The following is a 27,881-nucleotide window of genomic DNA, read 5'->3' as shown; positions in this document are numbered from 1 at the left end:
ATGTCATTATATATTGGTCAAATCCTATAGAAAGTACAACACAAAGAATAAACACTAATAATAAACTATGGACTTTGATTAGTAACAAGGTATCAGTATTGATTCATCAATTGTAACCAATGCACCACCTTGATGCAGAAGGCTAATAATTGGGGAAACTGAGGGACACAGCAGGAAATATATAGGAACTTTATACTTTGTACTCCATTTTTCTGTAAACCTAAAATTGCTCACATATTAAAGTCTATTAATTTAAAAAATGGTAGCACAGTTTTTTGCATGTTAAATGGTTAGGAAATATATAAATACTGCAATAAATATGGCTCCTACTATGATTTGCTTGTATAAGTGGATGTCAGAAGATATCAGTTTATGAGTTACTGTGAAGTGGAAGAAGGAAGCCTATCTGAAATCAGAGGGGAGTTCTAACTCCACATGTGGATGACATGACTCACAGCACATGCAATGAACTGAGGTCGCTGGTAGCTGTCTGAAGTATGGCCTGTGCATTCCTGTTCTGCTCTGTTTACACTGAGTAACTTTCTGCATTTGTTTAGTATTTCTTGTAGATGAAATTTCACATAAGCAAACATGAAATCTGTATGACAAACTATTCCTGAATATAGCACTCATTTTACAACAAATTTGAGTTTCCAAAACAAGCATGAAAGTAGACTAGACCATTATAAAAACAGAGAATAAGGCATATGTGCACATTACTTAGCTTTGAACTTGTAAAGTTAGGACTAGAACTGGTCAATCTGGAAAGAAACTTTCTTAACTTAGTAAAGGTTATCTGCCAAAATTTATAGCATACTCTGATGGAGAAAGTTTAGATGTGTTTGCTTTAAGATAGGAGACTATCTCTGAGACTATTTATGAGGGAGCTGGAGATCCTGGTTAGAGAAGAAAAAAGGTCATAACTTAGAAAGGATCTAATCATCTACCTAAAAAAATACATAACAGAAGTATCAAACTTTGAGAATAAGATAGTTCAGCAAGAAGGTGGAAAACAAAGCTTTTCTACACTAGTACTAACATCTTGATAGAAAATATAATAAAAAGCATAATATCAAAACACGTCAATCAACAACAAAACCTTTATAATATCTAGAAATTAACAAAAAATTATCAAACAACTCTACAGACATTTTGAAAGTCTTATAAACAGAAGATGATGTGAATAATCAGATAATCCAAGCTCTCAGATAACTTAAAGACAACAACCATCCACCAATTAATCTGCACATTCAGTGAAAGTCTAACAAAAATTTTAGGTCTTTGAGCAACAAACTTACTTTACAATGAATAAAGAAAAAAAAAAAAAGGACCAAAAATAGATAAATCAACCTGAAAAAAGAAAAATACCTTTAAAGGTGGAACAAACAGGCATATACAAAATAGAAATAAAAACAGTGTAGCCAAAGAAAGGAACCAATGGAACATAATAGAAAGCTCAGGATAATATATGGAAACTTAATCTTTGGTAAAGATAGTGCCACAGGCAAGAGGGAAAGGACAGAGTGTCAATAGTTACCATCAGGAACCGGGGTCCCTGTCAAACACATAAGACTGGACTCCACAGAATTTAATAACTTATAAACAAATGGGAAAAAAGTTCATAATGTAAGAGAAATAAAGGCAGTGAATGATTTCTTAAGTAGTAGCCATAAACCAACAATATTGATTGATGACTAATTTTTACTCAGTAAAAGATATTATAGGTGAGATGACAGACAGTGAGAATACATTTGCAGAATTTACACCCAACGAGGGATAATATTTAAATTCTGAAAGGAAATCTTTCAAATTAGCAAAAGACAGAAACCCAACTTTGAATTAGAGAAACTTAAAGTTATTTGAATTAGAGAAATGCAAATTAAAATTATGACATATATACATTAGACCCGAGGAAAATTGGAAAGCTGGACTATTCCAGCTGGTGACGGTGTGGAGCGCAGGAAGTCTTACAATGTTGGTGAAAGGAACACAATTCAACCATTTTGGGAAAGTCATCTGGTGGTATTTAATTTAATAAATAAAGATACTCCTCATGATCTAATCTCTTCCTAAATACATGTCCCCCAAGTATCCTCACAGGTCACATGGGGCCATTCACAGCACTACATTCCTGTTGTTGCTGGAGTGAATGTGAAGTAGACAGTGGGAGGCATTCTCGGTATTTATCACTGGAATTAAAGGTAAGCAGTGGTAGGTGCACATCACAGTCTACACTGAGAATCAGAGGACTGGAATATACACAGCAACACAGGCAGATCTTAAAAATATAAAGATATCAGACTTCTGCATCTGGTAATGGCAGCCAATAATTTAAAAAAAAATTCCCTCACGGAGAAAACAGAAGCACAGGTGTGTAAACCAAGTGTTTATGGCTACCTTACTTATAAAAGAGAGACAGGCTGACAGCATGAATAATACTTTCAACCACTCCAAGGTGCTACAGGGAAAGCAACTGTATGCAAAAGCCCCCAAAGGGGCAGGGGTGAAGGCATCGCTGTGTCAGGACTCCAGAGGGCTACAAGCTGGGAGTATGGATAGATTATAAATAGATAGGCCCTTGGTTTAGCTTTGAGTAATATGAAATTGGACAGAAGTAACCCTAATTACCTGTTCCCAGAGTTACTTGGCAGAAGCAAATACAAATTCTCTCTGGAGAAAGAAAATGTCATCCTAAGCCAAAAATGTCTATAAAGTATTCTGAAAATACTCTGTTCATCACTAAATAAAATATAGCCAGGCATATGTGGAGGAGAGGTAACACGAACAAAATAAACAACTTCAGTACTTACTGATGCACAGGAGTGCCGGATAATGAAGTCACTAGATACAGGTCTTAAGATTAATTGCTTCTAGGTTCAAGAGGTAAAAGACAAGATGAGCTATTTTAGTAGAGAAGTGAAAACTACAAAAAGAAACAAATAGAAGCATTACAGCTGAAAAAAAAAAAAAAAAAAAAAACCAAACAAACAGTTATTGGAATCAAGACCTCTATGTGTTTAATACAAACTGGATACAATTGAATAGAGCAGACAGGTCAGACAAAAAATATTCAGAGTAAAACGGAGAGAAAAAAATGGCAAGCATTGCTGGGGATATAGCTCAGCTGGTAGAGTGCTTGTTACGCAAGCACAAGGCCCTGGGTTCAATCCCCAGCACCACAAAACAACAAACAAAAAAGGCAAGCACAGAAGAGAAGTTGAGACACTACAAATTCACTGAGAAGGTCTACAAATAATTATAGTCCCCAAAGATGAGAGAGGTAGTAGAATTTTCTGGAAACAATACTTGAAGAAAATGGCTGGGAAATTTCTAAAATAGGTGATAGACATCAAGCCTGAAGCTCTATGAACCATAAGCTGAGAAAATGAAACAAAATCCACATGTGGTCACATCCCTAACACTGCTGAAAACCAAACAAGAAGGTATATTGCAAATAATCTGAGGAAAAGACAGATTGACTTTAAAGGTGCAGAAATTAGAAAACTGATTTTTCAACAGAAACAATGCAAACTAGAACACAATGTAGTGAAATTGTTGTACTTTGGATCTTAAAAGCTGGGTCACCAGCCTGTGGCACAATGGGGAGGTGGTGGAACCTTTGGGAGGTAGGGTCTAGGGGAAGGAAATTAGGTCATTGGTGGTGTCCCTTGAAGGGAATAGTGGGAACTCTCTCCTTAATTTGCTTTTCTGCCACCACGAGCTGAGAAGCTTCTTCTGCCCATGCCTTCCCACCATGATGTGATACCTTACCACAGTCCCCAAACAACAGGCCAAACAACCATGGGCTGAAACCTCTGAAACTGTGAGCCAAAATGAACCTTTCCTTTTAAGTTGATTACCTCAAGTATTTTTATGACAACAGCTGACTAATGAGATATCTTCAGAGAGTTGGCTTATATACCCTTCAAATGAAGGAATTTAGATAATAGAAAAGCATTTTTCATATAAAGAAAAACTGGGAAATTACATGAACTCATCACCAGCAGATAAACCTTAAAGAAATTTCTGGGTATGCTTATTCTGGCAGAAAAAAACAAAGATCACAGATAGAAAGGTACAGATTCTGGAAGAAATGAAGATCAGTAAGAAGGCAAATATATATAAAAATACAAATGAACACTAACTTTATAAAAAATAATGTCCTATTAAGAGTTAGGAGCAAGAAAACCAAAGGCAGAATGTTTTCTCTGATGCTAATGCACAATAAGGGGAGGTGTCTAGGGAAGAATAAAGTAACTTTATATTAGTTAGAGGGGAGTGAAGGGAGGGGAAGGGGTATGGGGCTAGGAAAGACAGTAGGGTGAAACAGACATTATTACCTCATGTGCATGCATGATCATGACCTATGTGATCCTACAATATGTACAATCAGAAAAATGAGAAATTATACTCCATTTATGTATGGTTTATCAAAATGTATAAATGCATTCTACTGTCATGTACAACTAATTAGAACAACTAAAAAATTTTAAAAAGAGTTAAGAATAGGTAAGTGCACTCCGGGAGGATATTAAAAGTTCCAATATACATTGGATTTTATAAGAGAGGGCTCACTGTACAATATAACCTCTAGGATAAAATAATAGTGTAAAATTTTCAAGCTAGCAGAAGATAAAAAAATGGAAAAAATAAAACAGTCAATCCAAAAAAGGCAAAAAAGAAGTGAAAAAGCAATTCAGAATAGGTGGGAAATTGATTAGTAATATGGTAGATTATTAATGGTAGATTTAAACCAAAATACACTCTAATTACACTGAACATAAATGAACTAAATATTCCAATTAAAAGACAAATGTCATCGTTTAAAAATCCACTTACTTGCTACTTACGAGACACAGCTAAACTACAGAAAGGCTAAAAGGTTAGAAAAGATATGTCTTACAAACACTAAATAAAAGAAAGCAAGAGGAGTTTTAGGGCTAGGATGTAGCTCAGTGGCAAGGCATTTGCCTCACATTCACAAAGCCCTGAGTTTGATCCCCAGTTCCAAAAAGAAAAGACAAAAAAAGAACCCCACAGAAAAAAAAAATAAGAAAAAAAAGAGCAGTTTGATTCATATCAAGGTAGACAAATGCCAGAGATGAAGAGGAACATAAAGTAATGACAAAGGGTTAATATATAAGAAAGAAAAAAACAAATTTAAATTTGTATGCCCCTAATAATATAGCCTCTAATTACATAATGCAAATAGAAAAATTAAAAATCCTAGTGGAAGATTTAGGCATATTTTTGTCAGCAACTGATGGAATAAACAAACAAGCAAATAAATACAAGAAAATTTGACCTAAATAACATAACCACCATTCAACATGAAGAAAATGCATACTCTTTTTAAGTGTATATGAAATGCTGAAAATATTATGAAAATCAAACATGTTTGAACAAATTTCAAAGAATTTTTCTATGGCCTAACATAAGCCCCAAATTAAGAACAAGAAGTTAATTAGAAAATTTATATGTGTATTTGGAAATTAATAAATTTCTCAATAATTCTTGGATCAAAAAAGAAATTTCAATAGAAATTAGAATTTGTGTGTGTGTGTGTGTGTGTGTGTGTGTGTGTGTGTGTACACATGCATGTGTGTATATATGCTGGGGATTAACCCAGATCCCTGTACCTTCTAAGCATGTGTGCTACCACTGAGTTAACTAATTAGAAAATATACTTTTTAGTTTTTATTTTTTTGTTGGTGCATTATAGGTGTACATAATGACAGGATTTGTTGTTACATGTTCATACATGTACATGACAACAATATAATTTGGCCAATGTCCTTCCCCAGCATTTCCTACATCCTTCCCCACTTCTACTCCCTGATCCCTTTCCTCTACTGATCTCCCTTTGAATTTCTTAAGACCTTCCCCACCTTTTTTGTCCTTTTTCCTCTTTAGCTTCTACATATGAGAGAAAACACGATCCTCGACAGTCTCGCTTATTTCACCCAACACAATGGTCTCCAATTCCATACATTTTCCTACAAATTTCATCTTTCTGTGATGGGCTGACAGATCTGGCTGCATGAGAATGTTATAGGCCAGACTCTAAGGGAAATGACTAAACAGACTCCATTTTGCTCTGAGACTCCATGTTATGTAGGAAATAAGTTTTTCCCATGGGAACACCCCGTCTCTGTACCCATCATCCGTTACTTAGTGTGACATGCTTAACAATACAGAATGATAATTCCTATGTAAAGAAAAATTGCTCTTTTTTGATTCCTATTGCTTCTAAATAACGTACCATGTGAACAGTGATTGTGTGGATGTTAGCAACCATTCTTTAGTTTGTACCTAGGTAAGGGTCATTTTGACCCACTTCCCCCTCTGTCGATGATCTCATGATGTTAATGTGTAATTTTGAATCATAGCAACAGACAGTTATGATTAATGCAATTTTTGGTATAAGAACCCCTACAACTCTGTGGTCAGGGCTATTCTCCCAATAGCCATTTTTTTGGGCATTGTGTGAGACAGTCAGCCGGCCGGCTTAATAATGACTCTCAAATTTGGACTTCTCAGTGGAGATCAGTCTGTTCTTAAGTTGTGCCCCATAACACTTTCTTTATGGCTGTTTTGAATATATACCACATTTTCTTTATCCTTTCATCCACTGATGGACACTTAGGCTGGTTCCACAGTTTGGCTATTATGAATTATGCTGCTATAAACATGGGTACGCATGTATCACTGTAGGATGATGACTTTTAAATCCTCAGGGTAAATATCAAGGGGTAGTATAGCTGGGTCATATGGTGGTTTCATGCCTAGTCTTCTGAGGGGCCTCCATACTGATTTCCATAGTGGTTGTACTAATTTACAATCCCACCAACAGTATAAAAGTGTTCCTTTTTCTTCACATCCTCTACAGAATTTATTATTGTTTGTATTCTTGATGGCTGCCATTCTGACAGATATGAAATCTCAGTGTAGTTTTGATTTCCATTTTCCTAATTGCCAATGATGTTGAACATTTTGCATTTATTTATTGGCCATTTGTATTTCTTTCTTTTTTTTTTTTTTTTGAGAAGTGCTGTTTTTCTCATTTGCCCATTTATTTTTTTTTAGAGAAACAGCCATTTATTATTTGGATTAAATGTGTGATTTGTTCTGTAATGCAGAGTATACTTTTCAGTTTATAGCCAATCTTCACATGAGCAGATTCACACCATTGCAATACACAGGAGCTCATAAATAAAATTCTACTCAAGTAGGCAGTAACTAGCAGGTTTTGAGTCAACAGTCTCAGTGTTACATAGTTCTTTTCATCAGAGATGAGTCTCTCGGATTTCAGCAATAATTTGACTGGCTCCTTGTAATGCCTTTAGCATATCAGCTGCTTCTTTCCTACACTGTGCCATATCCTCAGATTCAGCCAGAAGATCAGCCAATAAGGATGATTTATAGTTGTCCTACTAACTCACTCTGAAGAGTGTCCTTCACATGATTAACCAAAAAATGCATTACTGCCTTTGGCACACTGTCTTCTGACAATTAGAAAATATAATTTGATGAGTCGTTCAATAACTTCACAGTCTCTGTGTTCTCCGGCAGATAGTTTTCGTGCAACAGGAACCGGCACATCCAGCAGATTCCCAGCATGGCCTTTTTGTGGACTGGCTGGCATGATTGGATTGGTTTTGATTTTTCTTCAGCTAATAACTCTTCTACTTTTGAAGTTTTCAGCATTCCTTGCCTCTTGTTGGTTCTTGACCACCATCTCCAAGCCCACCCCTTCCAGATGCATTTTTAGTTTCTCTTCTGCTATCCTGAATTAACTTGTCTGATGATACAGCTGAAGGTAATTCTCTTGCTAGCCTGTTTCTCCTTTGCTCCTCTATATTATTGTTCATTAGCCCACAAGCATCAACAAAATCAGGATATTTTGTGTTGATATAAGCCAATTCAATTGCCACTAAGTTATGAACCATTTCATTTGTAAGAGGCAACCTTTTTCATTTGCCCATTTATTAATTGAGTTATTTGGTTTTGTGGTGTTTTTTGAGTTCTTTATATACTCTACATATCCATCCTCTGTCAGAAGAGAAGCTAGCAAAAAAATTTTCTCACACTCTGTGGGTTCTCTCTTCACATTCCTAATTTTTTCTTTGCTGTGCAGAAGCTTTATAATTTGATGTCATCCAATTTATTAACTCTTGGCATTATTTCCTCAGCTTTAGGGTCCTATTGAGAAAGTCGTTATCGGGGCCTATGCTAGAGTGTTGTTAACCCTAGGTATTCTTCTGGTCTAATTCCTAGGTCTTTAATCTATTTTGAGTTGGTTTTTGTGCAGGGTGAGAGAAAAGGGTCTAGTTTTATTCTTCTACATATGAATAATCAGTTGTCCCAGCACCATTTGATAAAAAGGCTGTCTTTTCTCAAAGTATGTTTTTGGCACATTTGTCAAGGATCAGATGACAGTATCTATATGGGTTTGTCTTTGGGTATTCTATTCTGTACCATTAGTTGAGATCTGTTTTTATGCTAGTACCATGTAGATTTTGTTACTGTAGCTCTGTAATATAACTTGAAGTCAGGCCTTATGATCCCTCCCTAGGGTTGCTTTGTTTTTTGTTTTGGCTTAGAATTGCTTTGGCTATTCTGGACCTTTTATTCTTCCATATTAATTTCAGGTTTTTTTTCCTAGTTCTATGAACAATGTCATTGGTATTTTGATGGGGATTGCATTGCATCTGTAATTACTTTTGGTAGTATGGTCACCTTAGGAAATATTTTGAACTGAACAATTAACTTTTTTTTTCTTTTGTTAAGTGTCTGTTTTTTTTTTTTAATTAAAAATCATAAATTTACATAGGGCAATGTTGTTTGATTCATTCTGTTATTTTTTCCCTTCCCCCCACCCTTCCCACCCCTTTTCCCTCTATACAGTCCTTCCTTCCTCCATTCTTACCACCCTCCTTATCCCTAACCCTAAACCTAACCCTAACCCTAACGCTAACCCCTCCTACCCCCCATTATATGTCCTCATCCCCTTATCAGCAAGATCATTCATCCTTTAGTTTTTTGAGATTGGCTTATCTCACTTAGCATGATATTCTCCAATTTTATCCATTTGCCTGCAAATGCCATAATTTTATCATTCCTCATGGCGGAGTAATATTCCGTTGTATATATATGCCACAATTTCTTTTTCCATTCATCAACTGAAGGGCATCTAGGTTGGTTCCACAATCTGGCTATGGTGAATTGAGCAGCTATGAACATTGATGTGGCTGTATCTCTGTAGTATGCTGATTTGAAGTCCTTTGGGTATAGGCCAAGGAGTGGCATAGCTGGGTCAAATGGTGGTTCCATTCCAAGCTTTCTGAGGAATCTCCATACTGCTTTCCAGAGTGGCTGCACTAATTTGCAACCCCACCAGCAATGTATGAGTGTACCTTTTCCCCCACATCCTCGCCAACACCTATTGTTGCTTGTGTTCTTGATAATCGCCATTCTAATTGGGGTGAGATGAAATCTTAGGGTAGTTTTGATTTGCATTTCTCTTATTACTAGAGATGTTGAACATTTTTTCATATATCTGTTGATTGCTTGCACATCATCTTCTGTGAAGTGTCTGTTCATTTCCTTAGGCCATTTGTTGATTGGATTATTTGTATTCTTGGTGTAGAGTTTTTTGAGTTCTTTATAGATTCTGGAAATTAGGCTCTATCTGAAGTATGAATGGCAAAGATATTCTCCCACTCTGTAGGCTCTCTCTTCACATAACTGATAGTTTCCTTTGCTGAGAGAAAGCTTTTTAGTTTGAATCTATCCCAGTTGTTGATTCTTGCTTTTGTTTCTTGGGCTATGGGAGTCCTGTTAAGGAAGTCTGATCCTAAGCCAAAAAGTTGAAGGTTTGGATCTACTTTTTCTTCTATAAGATACAGGGTGTCTGGTCTGATTCCGAGGTCCTTGATCCATTTTGAGTTGAGCTTTGTGCAGCATGATAGATAGGGGTTTAATTTCATTCTGTTGCATATGGTTTTCCAGTTTTCCCAGCACCATTTGTTGAAGAGGCTATCTTTTCTCCATTGCATATTTTTGGTCCCTTTGGCTGGTATGAGAAAATTGTATTTATTTGGGTTTGTGTCCATGTCCTCTATTCTGTACCATTGATCTACCTGTCTATTTTGGTACCAATACCATGCCGTTTTTGTTACTATTGCTTTGTAATAGGGTTGAAGATCTGGTATTGCGATACCCCCTGCTTCGCTCTTTCTACTGAGGATTGCTTTAGCTATTCTGGGTTTCTTCTTCTTCCAGATGAATTTCATAATTGCTTGCTCTATTTCTGTAAGGTACACCATTGGAATTTTAATTGGAATTGCATTGAATCTGTATAGCACTTTTGGTAGTATGGCCATTTTGACAATATTAATTCTGCCTATCCAAGAACATGGGAGATCTTTCCATCTTCTAAGGTGTTCTTTAATTTCTTTCTTTAGTGTTCTGTAGTTCTCATTGTAGAGGTCTTTCAGCCCTTTTGTGAGACTGATTCCCAAGTATTTTATTTTCTTCGATGCTAATGTGAATGGGGTAGTTTTCCTAATTTCTCTTTCTGAAGATTCATCACTTATGTATAAAAATGAATTGGGTTTATGAGCATTGATCTTGTAACCTGCTACTTTACTGAATTCACTTATGAGTTCTAAGAGTTTTCTGGTGGAATTTCCAGGTTCCTCTAAATATATAATCATGTCATCAGCGAACAGGGATAGTTTGAGTTCCTCTTTTCCAATTCATATCCCTTTAATTTCTTTGGTTTGTCTAATTGCTCTGGCTAGAGTCTCAAGAACCATATTGAATAGAAGTGGTGAAGGAGGGCATCCCTGCCTTGTTCCATTTTTTAGGGGGAATGCTTTCAGTTTTTCACCATTTAGAATGATATTGGCCATGGGCTTAGCGTAGATGGCCTTTACAATGTTAAGGAATGTTCCCACTACCCCAATTCTTTCTAGTACTTTGAGCATGAAGGGATGCTGTATTTTATCGAATGCTTTTTCTGCATCTATTGAAATAATCATGTGATTCTTAACTTTTAGTCTGTTGATATGGTGAATGACATTTATTGATTTCTGGATGTTGAACCAACCTTGCATCCCTGGGATAAAACCCACTTGATCGTGGTGCACTATCTTTTTAATATAGTTTTGTATGCGATTTGCTAAAATTTTATGAGAATTTTTGTGTCGATGCTGAACGATAACTTTAAAAACCTCTAAGATGAAAGTATATATATGCCTTAAGTTCGTATTACAAAACAAAAAGGGCCTCAATATCTTTATTTTTGTTTTACTCTTGAGTGATAGTTTTTCTTTTTGGATACAGAATTGGTAATACTTTAAAGTTATTATCCCATTATCTTCTGACTTCCACTGATACTACCAATAAGTAGCTCTTCAGTCTAATTATTCCATGATGAGCAGTCTCTCTACACGTATATTTGTCTATGTGTCTTGTTGCTTTTAGTATCTTCTACATTTTTGGTGTTTTTGCAGTTTTACTATCTTGAGTGGTGCATTTTAACTGCTGAATTCCATCAATTTTGGAAAATGTATAGCTATTCCTCAAATATTGTCTCATTCTAGTCTCTCTTTTTCAACATTACTAAATATATGAATGTGTCTCAAATGTTTTAAATTATCACTAAATAGGGATCAGCTTTTAGGTTATTTTGTAGTTGATGTAAATCTGAACACTAAATCCAAGTAAGGTACAGGCTGAAGATTTCAAATTCTCATGAGAGGTTTTATTCCCCTTATCCAGAACACAAACAGAGTTAAGAGGAATCATAAATCCATGTTTCCACTAACAGCACAACTCTTAAGAGAGTCTCTGTCCTTTGAATAAGAGCTTCAGTGCCATCTCCAAGCCTTGCACAGGCCCAAGACCTGATCTTCTGTCCCCAACTGGATGACAATAACTTTAGCTGCTGTTTCCCAAGTTAAATATGCATCTTTTCCCCCATCTCGAATTCTGCACCTGCATATTTAACCAACTATGGATTAAAGGGATTTAGGGAAAAAATTGCTTCTGTATTGAGGAAGGGCAGATTTTTTCCTTATCATTGTTCCCTAAATGACACAGTACAGTGTATTTACTTTGCATTTACATTATATGTATCATTATAAGTAATTTAGAGATGATTCCAGATACATTGGAGGATGTGCATGGGTTCTATGCAAATATTATACCATTTGATAAAAAGGACTTGAGCATCTGCAGATTTTGGTACCCTCTGGGGTCCTGGAAATAATTTCCTTTGGACCAAGAGATGATTGTGATCAACTCTATCTTCAGAACCTTCTAGTACTGGCACTTGGAACTTTTCTTCCATTCCTATGAATTGAGTTATACAGTTAAGGTAATTGTACTAAATCTAGCAGGAGAGTTTTTTAAAGTTAGTTCACCATCTTGTAGAACTGGAAGTTGTAATTTTGTCTTTACAAATGCACACAATGCAGCTGAACCACAGCTCCTGGGACTGTAAGCTCATCATGAAGCTAATGAGAAGAAATTAAATCTTGATTTTAACAGATAACTCATGGAATCTTGCCCTGTTAAATGTCAGATTGATGAATTTTTAAATTCTTTTTCACCTTTTTACCAATACCCAAAACATCTCCACCCACAAATGTTTTACACACGTTTAAACAGTTTCCAAGACATATTTTTCTCCTTCACCACAGAGATTTAAAAAAGAAATGGAATTGGTTTAATTATAAAGAAGACTAAATTTTTGATATAGTCCATTTTTATTAGAAAAAATATAGAAAATAAAACTGTTATTAAATTTCTTTTTTAAAACTTCAGTTATAATCCCCAGATCATTAAGTAAAGTGGGCTAATTTCCTACACCTTTTCCACCCACAGCTTCTGATTACAGTTAATGACATGAAATGGTGACCTCAGTCTAAGGTCATAATCAGTGATGGTCCTTAGGGAAAGTCAGAGAAAAGATTAAACACTGATTAAACATCCACTATGTGCCAAATATTAGAAACTTTACATTCATAGCTCAGTTAATGAGAGTTATCATTAGTCCTGCTTCACAGATGAGAAAATTAAGGCTCCAGATTAGACAACTACTGGAGGCTACACCCCAGGGCTGTTACCAGGGCCGGAGCCAAGACTTGACCTCAGGTGGACCAACTTTGAAATGAAGCCATGTTAATTACATTGCAAAACTTTTTTCAGAATCTGCTGATATTTAATTGGCAAAGAACAAAAAAAATAAATCAATGTCTTTAGATCTAATTTAAAAGTGAGGCAGTATGGCAGGGGGAGAAATGGATTCAAAGGGTTTAGAATGAAAATACAAAAATAATAAAGCAAAATGGTTCACCATTTAATTCTTGGCTATTCAGAATACATTTTTCAAAATAATTTTCTATTCTCCCACTGTGTTTGTAGGATACCAGCTCATTTTATGTATACAGTTTTCTATGGAATCTGCCAAACTTCCAAAGCTCTGCAAACCCAAAGAACTTTGGATCCCAACCTGCAGTAGAGGTCAGGAAGCCCCAGAGAGAGGTGTGTGAGTGTGCAGGGGGAAAGAATTACCATCTAGGTGGGGTTTGCAAGGCAAAGAACTATGCCGATGGGAAACTGCTTTCCCCCTGCCCTCAGAAGAGCTGCAGTGTGTTAGGCTCTGGAAATGCAGGGCTTCCTCTAGGTTAGACTTGGCTACAGAGTGATCGCTCTTCACCCAGGTAACCATAAGACTGCTTTCTCCTTTACTTTTCCTGACTCTCAAATCCTTTCAGAGAAGGTCTATAAAGAGCAAACAGCTGGTGCTCATGCCAGTGCTCTATGACACTGGAACACAAGGAGGGAAGCCCTGTCGTCAAAAAGCTGACAGACAAGCCTAGCTCACTGCACTGCATACGAATCACACCAGTGGAAGTACCCAATGAAAGTGATAGGAAGATTTCAGCTATGTCTATATGCACAGAGAAACAAAACAAAACAAAACAAAAAAAAAACAACGTGGAGGACAATACAGTTGGCCTACCACATCTGTGGGCTCTGCACCGACAGATTTAATCAATTGCGGATCAAAAATATTTGATATTTCTCAAAATATTTGAGAAAAAATTGCATTTCTCCTGAACATGCACAAACTTGTTTTCTTGTCATTATTCCCTAAATGACGCAGTATAATGAGGATTTACATGGCATTTATGTTATAATGGGTGTTATTTGTAAACTAGATGTGATTTAAAAATACATGGGAGTATGTGTAGGTTCTGTGCAAATATTAAACCATTTTATATAAGGGACTTGGGCATCAGAGGATTTGGTATCTTTAGGGGTCCAGGAACCACTCTCTGGCACACAATGAATGCCAAATGTATGCTAAAATCATAAGAATGGATCTAATTGGGAAGAGGAATGATAGGTAATTTTTTCCTATTCTTTAATACTTATTTATTCCTCTGCAATTTTTTTACTATAGTCATGCTGTTCAGTGCTAGAATATAATGTGCTTCTATTAAATGTCTTATAAAATATATTATTTATTATACAGTATATTTTCCTAACATAAACATAACAAGCTCTAATAGATAATTGAAAACATAATACAGGAGAATCCTACTCCACATGGTAAACATAACTATTATCAAAATCTCATTCAGGGGTTGGAGCTGTAGCTCAGTGGTAGAGTCATATATTTGGTATGCATCAAGCCTTGATTTCAACCTCAACACACACACAAAAAAAAAAACAAGCAAAAAATTCATTCAAACTTATTAGAAATCTTCAAATTTTATATGTACCTTGACTCAGCAAACTCATTTCTAGAAGTTAAGAAAATAATCATGGAAGAATACAAAGAAGTCTGGAGAAAGGATACTCATCACAACATTGTTTACAACACCAAGAAAGGTAAACAACAACCTAGGTGCTCAGCAATACAATATCAAATAAAATTTTAATGACATTTCCACCAAATGAACTTTCAGGTAATCATGAAAATAATATTATTGAGGAATATTTAGTGACATCCAGAGACTCCCACAATGTATTACTGTGATGGAGATAGGTCATGAAACAAAACATATGGTATGAGCTCCATTTTCTTAATAAAAGTGTATACAAACAACAAAGATTGTCCAAATCTACACCAAAATGTCAATAGCAATTATTTCTGGATGGTGAGATTTCAAGTGATTTTCTTTTTCCCTAAAGTTTCTATAAATAACACACATTACTTTTGTAATACTAAAATCTCATAAAAACGAATTCTTTGCATCTCCTAAACATCAGATCCAATCTCATTCTTTGTGTCTACATAGGATCACTTCAGAGGTGATCCTAACTTCCAGATACTCAGACAGGGCCTGAGATGCTTGCAGGAAGGGACCCTCCTAGTAAAATGCAGCTCTGGAACTGTGAGTTCTGTGAGTTCTGGTCTTCCAAGGTCAACAGGAGCTTCCCCTTTGGGCTCTTCCTGTAAGAGCCTCTTCAGAGATGTTGGGAGAAGGGCTATCGGTCTCTACTGTGGGAGACTGGCAGCTGTGTAGGCAGATGGCTAGGTTCTATGGGTGCTCACTGGGCACAGTTAGAGCTACTCTTTCACAGCAAACTTAATCTGGCTTGTTTCTCTGATATCAGAGATTCATTCATTTATTCCAAAAATTTATTATCAACTATGTGCCAGGTAGTAAATTAGGTGCCTTACACACATGGCTTCTTCTAATCCTCATGAAAAATCCTCATAACCATATCGTAATTTCAACTTCACAGATGAGGTATCTGAGTGCAAAAAATTAGGTCACTTGTCAGTTTGTCACAGTAAGAGGCATGGCTGGGATCCAAACCCAGTGTCTGTGTGGCTCTCAAGTCCAAATATTTTCGATAATGCTCCATTGTCTCCTGCATTGTTATGGTTTTGGATATGAGGTGTCCCCCAAAAGTTCCTGTGTTAGTGTAGGTGAAATTATTAGATTATGAAAACTATACAGTAATCGGTGGATAAATCCACTTGATGCATTATTAATTTTAAAGGACCACTGTATTGGGTGGTAACTGTGGGAAGGTGGGACATAGCTGGAGAAGGTGGGTAGATGGGAGCATGCCCTTGGCCCCCTTGTCCCCCTGGCTCCTCCTTCTCTTTCTGCTTCCCATATGCTATGAGCTGAGTAGTTTTCCTCTGCCACACCTTTTGGTCATAATGTTCTGCCTCACTTCAGGCCCAGATCAATGGAGTTGGCTGACCATGGACTGAACCTCTGAAACTAAGTCCAAATAAACTTTTTCTCCTCTAAGTTGTTCTCATCAGGTATTTTGGTCACAGTGACTAATACACAATTTTTTTTTAAGAAAAATTAAAAATCAGATTTGAAGCTTTAAACATTAATCCATATCTTCCTATACATTCACAAACTGCTTGTGCATTAAAAGCCCACAGCCAAGGTAGCCTTGATAGCTCATAGTGCCCACTGTTGGGGGCTGCAGGCTCCCAGCCTAGGACCCCTCAGAGAAGCAATACTGGAAAGAGGAGATCACTGAACAGTGGACAGAATTCATCATTGCCTCTCTCTCTTGAGGAGATCCTTTCATAACCTGGGAATGTTAGGCAGCCCTCTGATCTTGCAAAGCTCTCTTCTTGAGACTTGCTCAGATGTGTGTGGGACTGGGTCGTGCAGCATGACCCCCAGGCTCTCTGCTCCTTGGGTAGGTACATGGGCGACAGCATAAAATGAGTTCAGTGCCTATAATGGGCCACTCTTGGGGTCACACAACAGCTGTGTTCTTAGTCACTGGTGTGCCATGGTGGATACAGAAAAAAATCAAGTAGGAAGTACAAGAGAGTCACCTTGCTGGATTAGGAGAAGACTGAAAACATGTCAATGATGCTCAATCCCCTGCTACCTTCAGTCCTGAGAGTGTGCTTCCCCACAATTCCATCTTTCCTGCCAGTGTAGGCCTCCTGAGCCCTATGAGCCAGGGCACTTCTGATGATGTGGGGAGTGAAGAGAAGAAAATGCTTCAAAGCCTGCTGAATGCTAAAGGCAGCAAAAAGGGAGGTCCTTGGAATGCAGGGACTTGCAAACTATGATTAAGCCACTTATTTTCCCCAAATTTCCCCTGTATCTCACATCTAGCCCCTTTGAAATGCTACTATTTGGGCGGAGATGGTTGCAATGTGAAATGACGCAAAGGTGTGAATGACATGAAGTGGAGGTATGGATGTAATATAGCACATCCTGCTGGTCAGCTCTCTGAGCTTTTTGCTGGGCTCCACATGGTTGCTGGTGGAGGGTCCTGAACTCTGTCCTAAGGCCCCTTGCTGTCTCCTGTGGATAGAACAGCTGCACTTCCATGGGCGTGTAGTTCAAATCCCAGTCAAATGCCAGCACAGGAGCCTCTTCCCCTTCCATGCCTCAGCACCCTATCTGGGCTATGCTTTCTAGCAATCTGTATCTTCTCTGCTTCACATGTATAAATAGCATTTTAAAATGAGATTAGAAGCATTTGAAAATGAAACTAGACTCACTAAAAGAGAGTACATGCTTCTAGGAGCACCATCTGTCTGGCTTACAAAGGGTATCACACTGTGCAGGTTCCAGGTGATTATACATGTAAGGCAGCCAAGATCCTCCCCCAGGGTCTGGAATTGAGAATGAGAGAGACTTGGCCTCCCTATGTGGAAAGACTATCACATTCGACTTTGGACACTGTGAACTGCTTCAGGTGATCTGGTGCAGTCACTGCTTTCCAAAGCAGATGAAGGAGGCTGATGCAGAGAAAGGCAGAGAAAAGACATACATGTACAACACACACATCCAACACGCACATGCACATTGTATACACATACAAACACACAGATTTCTCTGGCCAGATGAAATTTGGTAGCTCTGTAATGCATATAAGAATATCATAGGCTCTGAGAGGTTTAACTTGCATTCTCTAAATTTATTTGATCCATGGATTCCTTTCTTTACTCAATATCACCACTAAGGTCTGAATGTATTTAAATGTGTCCCCAGAGGGTCCACTGTGGTTGAAGGGTTGGTCTTCGGGGTGGCACTACTGGGAGGTGGTAGAACAAATGGGAGGAGCGGACTGGTGGAGGGCCCTTAGGTACTGGGGATGTGCCCTTGGCAGAGAGTGTGAGATCCTGGTCTTTCTCTGACTTCCTGCTTGGCAATGTAAGCTCTTCCACAAATGAGCATTCCTACCATGTTGTGCTGCCATCTGCTGCCTTTCCAGGGGCCAAACGAATGGTGCCACTGATCTTGGGCCTTGAGTCACCAAAATTGTGAGCTAAATAAACCTTTTTTCTTTATAAAGTTAGCTGCCTTTAGTGTTCACTGTAGTAAAACAAGGCTGAATACTACAGCCCCTTGAGACTAATGCTCTGGGTTATGTACCCTAGAATATGCTGCAGCATGACTCGTTTCATTTTCACTTATTGCCTTGGACAACCTCTTCATGCATCAACTTTCTCATTGTTCTCTGGAGACCTCAGATCGGGGCTGACAGAATAGACCAAGCATGGAAATCAAGCAAACCTGAAGTCAAACCTAAGCTACTTAACCAATGGATAAAGTAACCACCACTTGCCAGTCACTTCACCTCTGTGAACTGCCATTTTTCTTATCTATAAAATAGAACTTTAGTCAGGATTAAGTGGAACATTCCTCAGTTAAAATTGCAGGTGCCTTTTACTCCTTATCTATATCCACTCAGCAGTGTCCTTGCACTCCTGACTGCAGAGGGCTCTCTGATGGGGAAAGAGTTGCCTAAGTACCAGCAGGGAAAGCCAAGATCACCTGAGTATTTATGTTAAATGTATCTAGGGTACGGATACATTTTAATCAGGGATGCTAAGACACACAGAGTTGGAAATGACTGTCATGAAGGAAAAAGTTTATACTCAGGTCTCTATCAACCAGAGGCATGGCATAATATGGAGGATCATGTGGGGAAGTACCAGAATTGATCAGAAGGCACAAGGAGTCAGGAAGAATGTAGGCAAGAGCCTTTATTGTGGATTCTGTAGGAAAAGCAAGGTGAGATAGTGAACAGGTTAAGATGGGCTAGTCTGAGCTGGGAATAGAGCTCTGTTGATAGAGTGCTTGCCTTGCATGCACATGGCCCTGGGTTCAATCCCCAGCATGACAAAAAAAGAAAGAAAGAAAAAAAAAAGGTGGGCTAATCTGAATCATTTCATTGAGTTCTGGGCTGTAGGGGCTGTCTTTCCCTGGGATGATTAGGGCAGACAACAGTGGCTCAGCACATGAGAGATCTACAGAGAAAGTGGCTGGGGGTACAGGCTCTAAAGTTGGCTTGCATTTGAGATGCACTGAGTGAATGACAGCCATCTCCAGGAATTAGGTAGCCCTGGGAGGGGCAGTCTCTCCAGGGACAGCAAGGCCCCACATTATTTTCAAAGCATCAGGAAATACAGAAAAAAAATAAAATGATGAGCACAATTAGCTTCCTGTGCCCTTGGAAGATGAGGACCTCATCCTCACTGTTGAATGAGTCCCAAGTTGCCATTATGTCCCAAATTAAACAGGGCACCTTCCTCCCTGAGTCTATCTGTTCTGGACTACATACCTCAGTGAACATCTCCATTCCCCAGGCATCCAAGTTAATTTCCTGGGAGTGGCAGACGCCTCTCTTCTGCTCCTGTGGTGTACCACCCAGATCCCCTTTCAGGAGGGCATGTTGCCTGGTGCTGCAATGTTGGTGACAGACAGGTTTCACTGCCACCTATTCACGGAGTGGCCTGCATCTGATGGCAGGCTGATAGGGAAGGACAGAGATGGCTAACTGTCTTGATCCAAACTGAGGCAACTCTGAAGGGCCATTCTACCTCACTGGCACCCTGAGAAGTTGAAGGCTGTTGCTGGGTTTGCATTACGGATGGGTTTCTCCCCCTGCCCTCTGCTACTTCCTTCCTCTTCCTCTCATAGCCATCCTGCACTCTAAATTCTGCCTGAGTCTGCTTCCAAGGAAACCCAACCCATAGCACTAATCTGTTACACCAGTCCTGGAAACACTACTTTCTCATCGTCTTTTAAGTATATCTGCTTATCTTTCCCCACTGACAGTGTTTTAGCTCATGGCCACCATTATGTGTTGCTTAGATAACCAAAAAGAACAAGGAGTGCAGCTCCTGCCTCATGATCCTTGCGTAATATTTTAGGCTTGACCACAGGCAACTGCAAAGGTTTTACCTGCTCTCCCCACAGCAGACTCGGTGTACATACAGTATACTGCAGTGCCCCAGGGAGTTTTGCATGAGGGTTGGGCCTCTGATTCAGTCAAACTCTTACACAGATCTGCAAATCCTTGTACAGGTGCCTCCATGCAGAGGCCTCTTTGCCCAGAGCATTTGGTCAAGGCCTGCTTTCCCCAGCTGGCTCTGCTGAGGCCTTATCCAGGGGAAGAAGGGAGCCTCAAAGATGTTTCTCCCCCAAAGTCTCCAGTGCTTTTCCACTTCCACCCCATCCCCTGCTTCCTACACAGGATCCTGGGTCCCAGAAACAGCAGGGGCCTTTTGTTCAGAACTTCCTCAGTAGTAACACAGTGCCAGCATCTGTACCAATACCTCAGCCCCTGGACTGGTACTGCTTCACTGAGTTGGGGGACAACACTGGGGAGCCAGTGCCTCTTGCTTACACTGTTGCAGTCAGTGATTAAAGGCTTGGCTGTTACCGGTCATGATCTGAATAATTCATAAGCACATATACAACGGTGTCCCCTAAAGATTACAATGGAAGGCTGGGGTTGTAGTTCAGTGGCAGAGTGCTCGCCTGGCATGGGTTCTAGCCTCAGCACCGCATAAAAATAAATAAAATAAAGGTATTGTGTCCATCTACAAGTAATATATACATATATATATAAAACAATATAATATATATATATAATATAAAAGATTATAATGGAACTGAAAAATTTCCATCACCCAGTAAATGTCAATGCTGTAGTGACATCACAGTGTGATGCATTAGTCATGTGTTTATGGTGATGCTGATGTAAACAAACTTACTGCATTGCCAGTTGCATGAAAGTCTAGCAATATAATTATGTACAGCGCATAATGCTTGACACTGACGATAAATGACCAAGTTACTGATTTATGTATTTACCACACTATGCTTTTTATCTTTATTTCAGAGCATACTCTTTCTACTTTTACATATGTATACAGGTGTACATACATATGCCTGTAAAATAGTGTGCTGTTATGTGGCCCCAGTTTCATATATTTTGTGATTACCACATCTCTTGACTGAATCATTTTCTTCAGTGCTTGATTTAATCTTTTATTGTTTTGCTCATCATGGCCCTAGGAGTGATAGGTTATAAGAGATATATAAGAATATATCATCCATATCTATATATCTCCCATAGAGCCTAGGCATATAGCCTAGATTTTATAAGGATGCTTTTATGATGTTCACACAACCATGTAATCATCTAACAATGCACTTCTCAGAATGCATCCCTGTCATTAAGTGACACATGACTACTCTTTCATTTTGGCTTGTTGTCTTAAAAGATCACATCAACACTTGGCAGCTCTGTTCTCTTCAGTTCAGCTCAGTTCAGCTCAGTTCCTGATGGACTCATAATTAGTTTCCTTATGTAAAAATGACAATGATCTTTTAAAATGGAATTGGTATCCAACATTAACCAAGATAAACTATATTCTGGCCTGTTAAGCTTAACAAATTTCTAAAATTGTTTTGATATGTAAGCTTGAACAAATTTAAAGCTACTAAATCATATAAAATATGGTCTTTGACTAAACTCAAAACTGGAAATCAATGAAAAATATTTGGAAACATCTTGAATATTTGGAATCTAAAAACACATTTAAAAATAATCTTTAGGGCTGGGGATATAGCTCCGTGGTCAAGTGCTTGCCTAGCATGCATAAGGCCCCAGGTTCAGTCCTCAGCCCTGTTACAAAATAAAAATAAATAAATAATCTATAGATAAAAAGGAAATCACAAAGGAAATTAAAATACTTTTAGTTGGATAAAAATAAAAGTACAGTATACCTAAAATTTTAAGACACAGCTAAAGCAGTGCTTAGAGGAAGATTTATAGCTTTAAATGCTTCTATTACAAAAGAAGGTCTCCAATCAATTGTCTATATTTGTACCTTAAGAAAATAGAAGTATAGCAAAAGAAGCCTAAAGAAAGCAGAATAAAGAAATAATAATGATAAAAGAAGAACTCAGTGAAACTAAAACCAGAAAAAAATACAGAAAAAAAAAATCAATGCAACCAAAAGCTAGTTCTTTGCAAAGTCAATAAAACTGATAAACTTCTAGACGGACTAATTAAAAAAATAAGAAATAAAGAAGGCCCAAACTACAAGTAATAATAATAATAAAACATACTTTAAGTGCCTTAAAAGCACAAAAATACTCTGAATATCTTATGCTCAAGAATTTGGTGACATGGATGAAATGGACAATTTCTTAAAAACTTGGTTAATCAATAATCCAAAACTTGGATAGCTCTATGTACATTAAAGTAACTAAATTCACAGTAAAACTTTTCCTAACAACATCTGGATCTATCAGGGCTAAAAAATTTCCCAATCTACACGATCTCTTTCTGACAACATGAACTTCATCTAAGCCCTGTGCTGCAAGGGAGCAGAGAAATCCCCTCCCTTTCCGGAACTGTCAGGTTCTGAGAGAGGGCTAGCCACAGAGGACCATCTGCTCTCCCATGTCCCGAGACAGCATGCATTTCTAACCACCTGCAATGACTCCCCTTTTAAAAAAATAAAACTCCAGTTTTCTCCCTGAGTTATTCTTCATTAATGAAAATTATTCCTATAGTAATACCCTGAATAAAATCATCTCCTTAATTTTCCAGTGCATTTTGTCTTTCACAGTCTTGATATGTGGACTTGTATAGGATTGGGGCTCACCTTTGGGTCCCTTTTTGCTCCCTTCAGATAAGGGCCGCTCCATTCCTGACTGGGACCTGGGACCTGTGCTCTAGATTCCAGTCCAACCATAGCACAGAGAATATTTGGTTTTGATTCCTTCTGAGTACCCACTTGAGTTCTGGGGATGCTTCTTTTGTTTCATGCTGTGGCCATTTGGTGATCTATGTGGACAGATTAATGGTTTACAGAGACCTTTTTCTGTCAAGTGGTTGATAACAGAGAATCTAGTTTGTTAGTCTTTTCTATTTGTCTCTTAGTCTATCTTGAGCTCAAATCAATAACTAATTTCATTCCCACTGGGAAGCAGATATCCAGACTGGTGAGTTTCTGTTTGACCCATGACTGAATTTTATAATTGAAACTACAAGCTTTCTCTCTGTGTGACTGCAGGTCTGTAATTCAGAAAAGCCTTTCCCTCTCATTGTGTGTGCAATAAGCTTCTAATTCCAGAAAATATTATCAAATTTGATACAGTTTCTTAAAGGAGCTCTATTCCAAGTACTTGGACAAACTGAATATTCCTAAAATCACCACAAGTTAAGGAAATTGAATCTCAAATGCTCTCAATGTGAAAAAAACAAGTTTTTTTTTTGGTTTGTTTTTTGTTTTTGTACTGGGCATTGAACACAGGGATGCTGTACTACTGACATTCCCAGATCTTGTTTATTTTTAGTTTTGAGACAGGGTCTTGCTAAGTTGCTAAGGCTGGCTTTGAACTTGTGATCCTCCTGCCTCAGTCTCCCAAGTCACTGGGATTACAGGTGTGCACCACTGCACCCAGTTTAATAGGTTTTCTGACTGAATAAGCTAGCATTTCTTCTACTAAATGTTTAAGATTATAAAGAAGTGTTTAATTAAATTGAATTACTTTTGAAAAACCTTTCACCTGTCAGTTGAATAGATAACCAAGAAGATAATTTTCAAGATTTTCAGGTAACTTAAAACCCTGGAGTTAATTAATGGATATTGAATACATACCTTAATCATTTTAAAAACAAAATAATGAATCACTGATTACTAAACATACTTTGTTATATATTCTTTTTATTTCTATATGCTACAGAGAGACTATACATTGAGTCTCTTAATGAATGTGCTTATTTTATAGTACAACTTTGAGGAGTTATACTGTAAGAGCTGTATAAAAGTATAGGTATAGAAAGGAATTTTGTTTGGCTGGGTGTGGTGGCACATGTCTGTAATCCCAGTGACTTGGGAGGCTGAAGCAGAAGGACTGCAAGCTCTAGGCCAGCCTCAGCAACTCAGGGGGAGTCTTAGCAACTTAGTGAGACTCTGTCTCAAAGTAAAAAATAAAAATAAAAAGGGTTGGGTATGTGGCTCAGTGGCAAAGCAACTCTGGGTTCAATCCCCAGTAGCCACACCCTGAAAAACAATTTAAAAGGGAAATTTTATTTGTCAAGCTTAAAGCTGTTTAGCTTCATGGTTTTTCTTTTTTTTTTTTTTTTTTTTTGTGGTGCTGGGGACTGAACCCAGGGCCTTATGCTTGTGAGGCAGGCACTCTACCAACTGAGCTATCTCCCCAGCCCTTCATGGGGTTTTACATAACATGTTTTTCAAAAAAGCATTTAAGGTTGGGCATAGTGGTACATACCTATAATCCTAGCTATGTGGGACAAAGGCTGGGGCAGGAGGATCTCAAGCTACAGGTCAGTCTGGGAAACTCAGTAGGACTCTGTCTCAAAATAAAATAAAAAGGGGTTGGGTTGTACCTCAGCAGTACAGCACTTGTCTAGCATGTGCAAGGCCCTGGGTCCAAGGCCCAGTACTACAAAAGAGAGAGAGAGAGAGAGAGAGAGAGAGAGAGAGAGAGAGAGAGAGAGAGAGAGAGAGAGAGAGAGAGAGGGGAGGGAGGAAGTGAGGGAGGGGAGGGAGGGAGAAAGAGGGAGCTAGTTTCAAATATTACACTGGTGCAAAAAGAATTTGGTTTTCTCTTTGTTAAAATGAAAAAAATTCCTAGGATTATTCATCAGCTCTTAATAAGAGGTTGTAAAAACTTATCTGTTCCTTTCTGTGTAATTGGTCCAGATAGTGTAAATTCTTTGTATTATCAGAATCATTTCCTGTGTTTTATGTTGACTCTAACATATCCTTGATTATTAAAAAAAGTTCTTACTTAGGAAAGAGCCAAGGTTCTTTACGATAACATTAACTTAAAAATACAATATTGTCACTTTGGTTAAATACGTAGCCAAGTACTGTTCTTGAGACCTCACATTACTACCTAAATTGATATTCAAATCTACCCCAAAATTTTGATATTCTGCCTTTTAAAAATCAAATACTACATAACTTTTGCACTAAGGCCACCTTTGAGATTTCCCAGGAGGCTCTTGGAAAATCTTAATGCATTTGTTCTCCTCCCTTTGTAAAATATGCAAGTGCTAGATATATTGAGATTTACTTGATATGTTACTACTGATGAGTTGAATGGGAAGAGCTGTCAAATGGGAAGAGATATTCAGCCTTCCCTAGGTTGAATCTGTATGGGTAAACTGTTAATATAAATATTTCAGAAATCGTATGTGAGGTGGGAAGAGGACATCCTGGAGAAAATGCCAATACCACACTTGTGTACTATGTTCCGTCTGGTATTATACAACAACAGGACAATGTTATCAGTCATAATTTCCATTATTTAAAAAATGTAAATTCTATAATTTGAATTTAGCTTCTTGTAGGTTAGTGGTATTCAATAAGAAATTCATATCAGTTACATATGGAATTTTATTAATATACAGATATTTAGGCCTCACTCTAAACTTACTCAACCTCCTTACAGTTTTTCTTGAGAGAATTTTGGCATATTCTAACCACATCCTTGGTATATTAATAATATAATTTTGTCAGGATTATTGTATGTGATATCTGAAGATGTTTTGCTCTGTGCAGATTATGTTCATTCATTTTTATAAAATAGATAAAATGTTAATTGTCTTCTTTGAAAATAGGATTAATCATTGTGTTGATACTGTCTAAAAACTTTTTGATTGGCTTTATTATCTTATACTGCAGAAACAAATTTGTCAATTTATAGAATTCTTATTATAAGCGCAAACCTGTCAGTGACAATATTCTTGTTATGGGCTTCATCAAGTCATTTACTTTTGAAAATGATCAGTAATAAATTAATTAAAGCCACTTTACAGATAATTTTTTTGTTTTGTTTCATTTTATTCTGATGCTTCAGCTTGAGTGCTTTGTCTTCAGCCAAAAACAAAACAAAACAAAACAAGACAGACTCAGAGCCCCACAGAAAGACAATGCCAGGTACTTTTGGGTGCAGGCTTTGATGACAGTGCATAAAATTCTTTTGAGACCACAATGACAAGCTGAGTCCAGATTTTCAGAATGGGATGGGCTCAAGAGACTGGTAGTTCAAGATGGAGCTGAGCAAGAATTACATAAAACCAAATGAACTTTGAAAGATGATTGTGGCTTTTATTTGGAATATTGTTGATATTTTAATGTATTATTTTCTAGATACTTAAGGAACCCCTTTCTTCTCTTTTGGGTTATATTTTACTCATAAATAGTCATTTAGTAAACCATGCTTTTATAATCTGAAATGAAACATTTGAAAATGAAACATTTTTCTCCCTACTTGACCACTCCAGAATATGGAAACCTTTACTATGTGTTCTCAGTTTCATGAAGAAGGAATTATTTGTATAGATTCAGTAAGATGCATAATTATAATGCACTAATAAAAAATAACACCTCCACAATAAAAATATGTAATAAATTTTGAAATGAAAAAAAGAAAAACAAAGAATCTGTCCTCCTTGTTAACAAGATATCTATTGGAAATATTTGTTATGTAAACAGGCCTTGTCTGTTCATATTTCATATTTGAAAATGATGCTCATTTAAACAAAACATGACTGGACACTTTTAAAGAGCTAAGGTTGACTCCATGAAGCCAACACTTTCCCCTTCTTGGGAAAACTGCTTATAGAGTTCCTAGCTTATGTAAGGAACATCACTTTCTGGCAGACCCAGGAACTTTTAAGATATTTTGGAAACCTTGGGATGGGAGGAAGTCATGAAAATGTATAGGCATTGCAGGTGATATCTGGTGAGGACTTTTTGGTTTGGCTTCTTAGTCTCTTAGGTACAGTGCTTATGAACTAGACGATCTCACATTGTTAAGATTTCAATTCTCCCAAAGGAGATCTATAGACTCAAAACAATCTATACCTAACCTGCAAAAGCATAGTCTGTAGATACTGACAAGCTAATTATAAGATATACATGGAAAGGTTAAAAAAAATAGAACAAATAAAACATTACTGAAAAAGAACAAATTTGGAGGGATTGCATACCTGTTTAAAGTTACAATGTGGACTTGAATAGAGTCCAGAAATATACCCATATAACTATAGGGTTTTTGACAAAGGTACAAAGACAATCAAGGATGTCTTTTTAACAATGTCAGGAGAGTATGGTCTTTTTAAGAAATGGTGCTGCAAAACCAGAAATACACATACAAAAAATGAACTGTGATCCTTTCCTCTAACCATATAAAATTAACTCCAAATAGATGAAATAAATCTAAGTATAAAATACAAAACTATTAAAACTTTCAGGGGAAAACACTGCAGAAACTCTCTGTAACCTTACATTAAGTAAAGAGTTCCCAGATGCCCCATCAAAAGTATGTCCCATAAGAGGAAAGTGATGAACTGGATTCAACTGAAATGATAAACTTTTGTTCTGCAAAATACACCATTAGAGAATTAAAATACAAGCTACACACTGGGAAAAAAGGTTTGCAAATTGATTACAAGTCTGGGAAAGCACTAGTACTCCAAATGCAACAATAAGAAAACAAGCAATCCAATAAAGAAGATTTAGACACTTCAACAATAAAGATATACATATGACAAATAAGAAAGGATGCTGA

General features: G+C 37.4%; 1 protein-coding gene and 1 long non-coding RNA gene across 4 annotated transcripts in view; both read right to left on the bottom strand.

Moving 5' to 3' along the window:
* LOC306655815 (rho guanine nucleotide exchange factor 4) overlaps positions 1-27,881 on the bottom strand; it is a 126,417-nt gene that overhangs the window by 52,140 nt on the left and 46,396 nt on the right. The gene's annotated exons all lie outside the window — the stretch shown is intronic.
* On the bottom strand, positions 7,072-11,759 carry LOC306655874. Its single transcript, XR_013762341.1, has 2 exons — positions 11,229-11,759; positions 7,072-8,769 (listed from the first exon to the last, which is right to left on the bottom strand). It is a non-coding gene; the product is annotated as an uncharacterized lncRNA (long non-coding RNA).

The sequence above is a fragment of the Sciurus vulgaris genome (genome assembly GCF_902686455.1).
Source record: "Sciurus vulgaris genome assembly, chromosome: 3".
In the NCBI taxonomy this organism is placed as follows: Eukaryota; Metazoa; Chordata; class Mammalia; order Rodentia; family Sciuridae; genus Sciurus; species Sciurus vulgaris.
The sequence above is the reverse complement of the archived record's forward strand: the minus strand, read 5'-3'. Positions and strand labels throughout refer to the sequence as shown.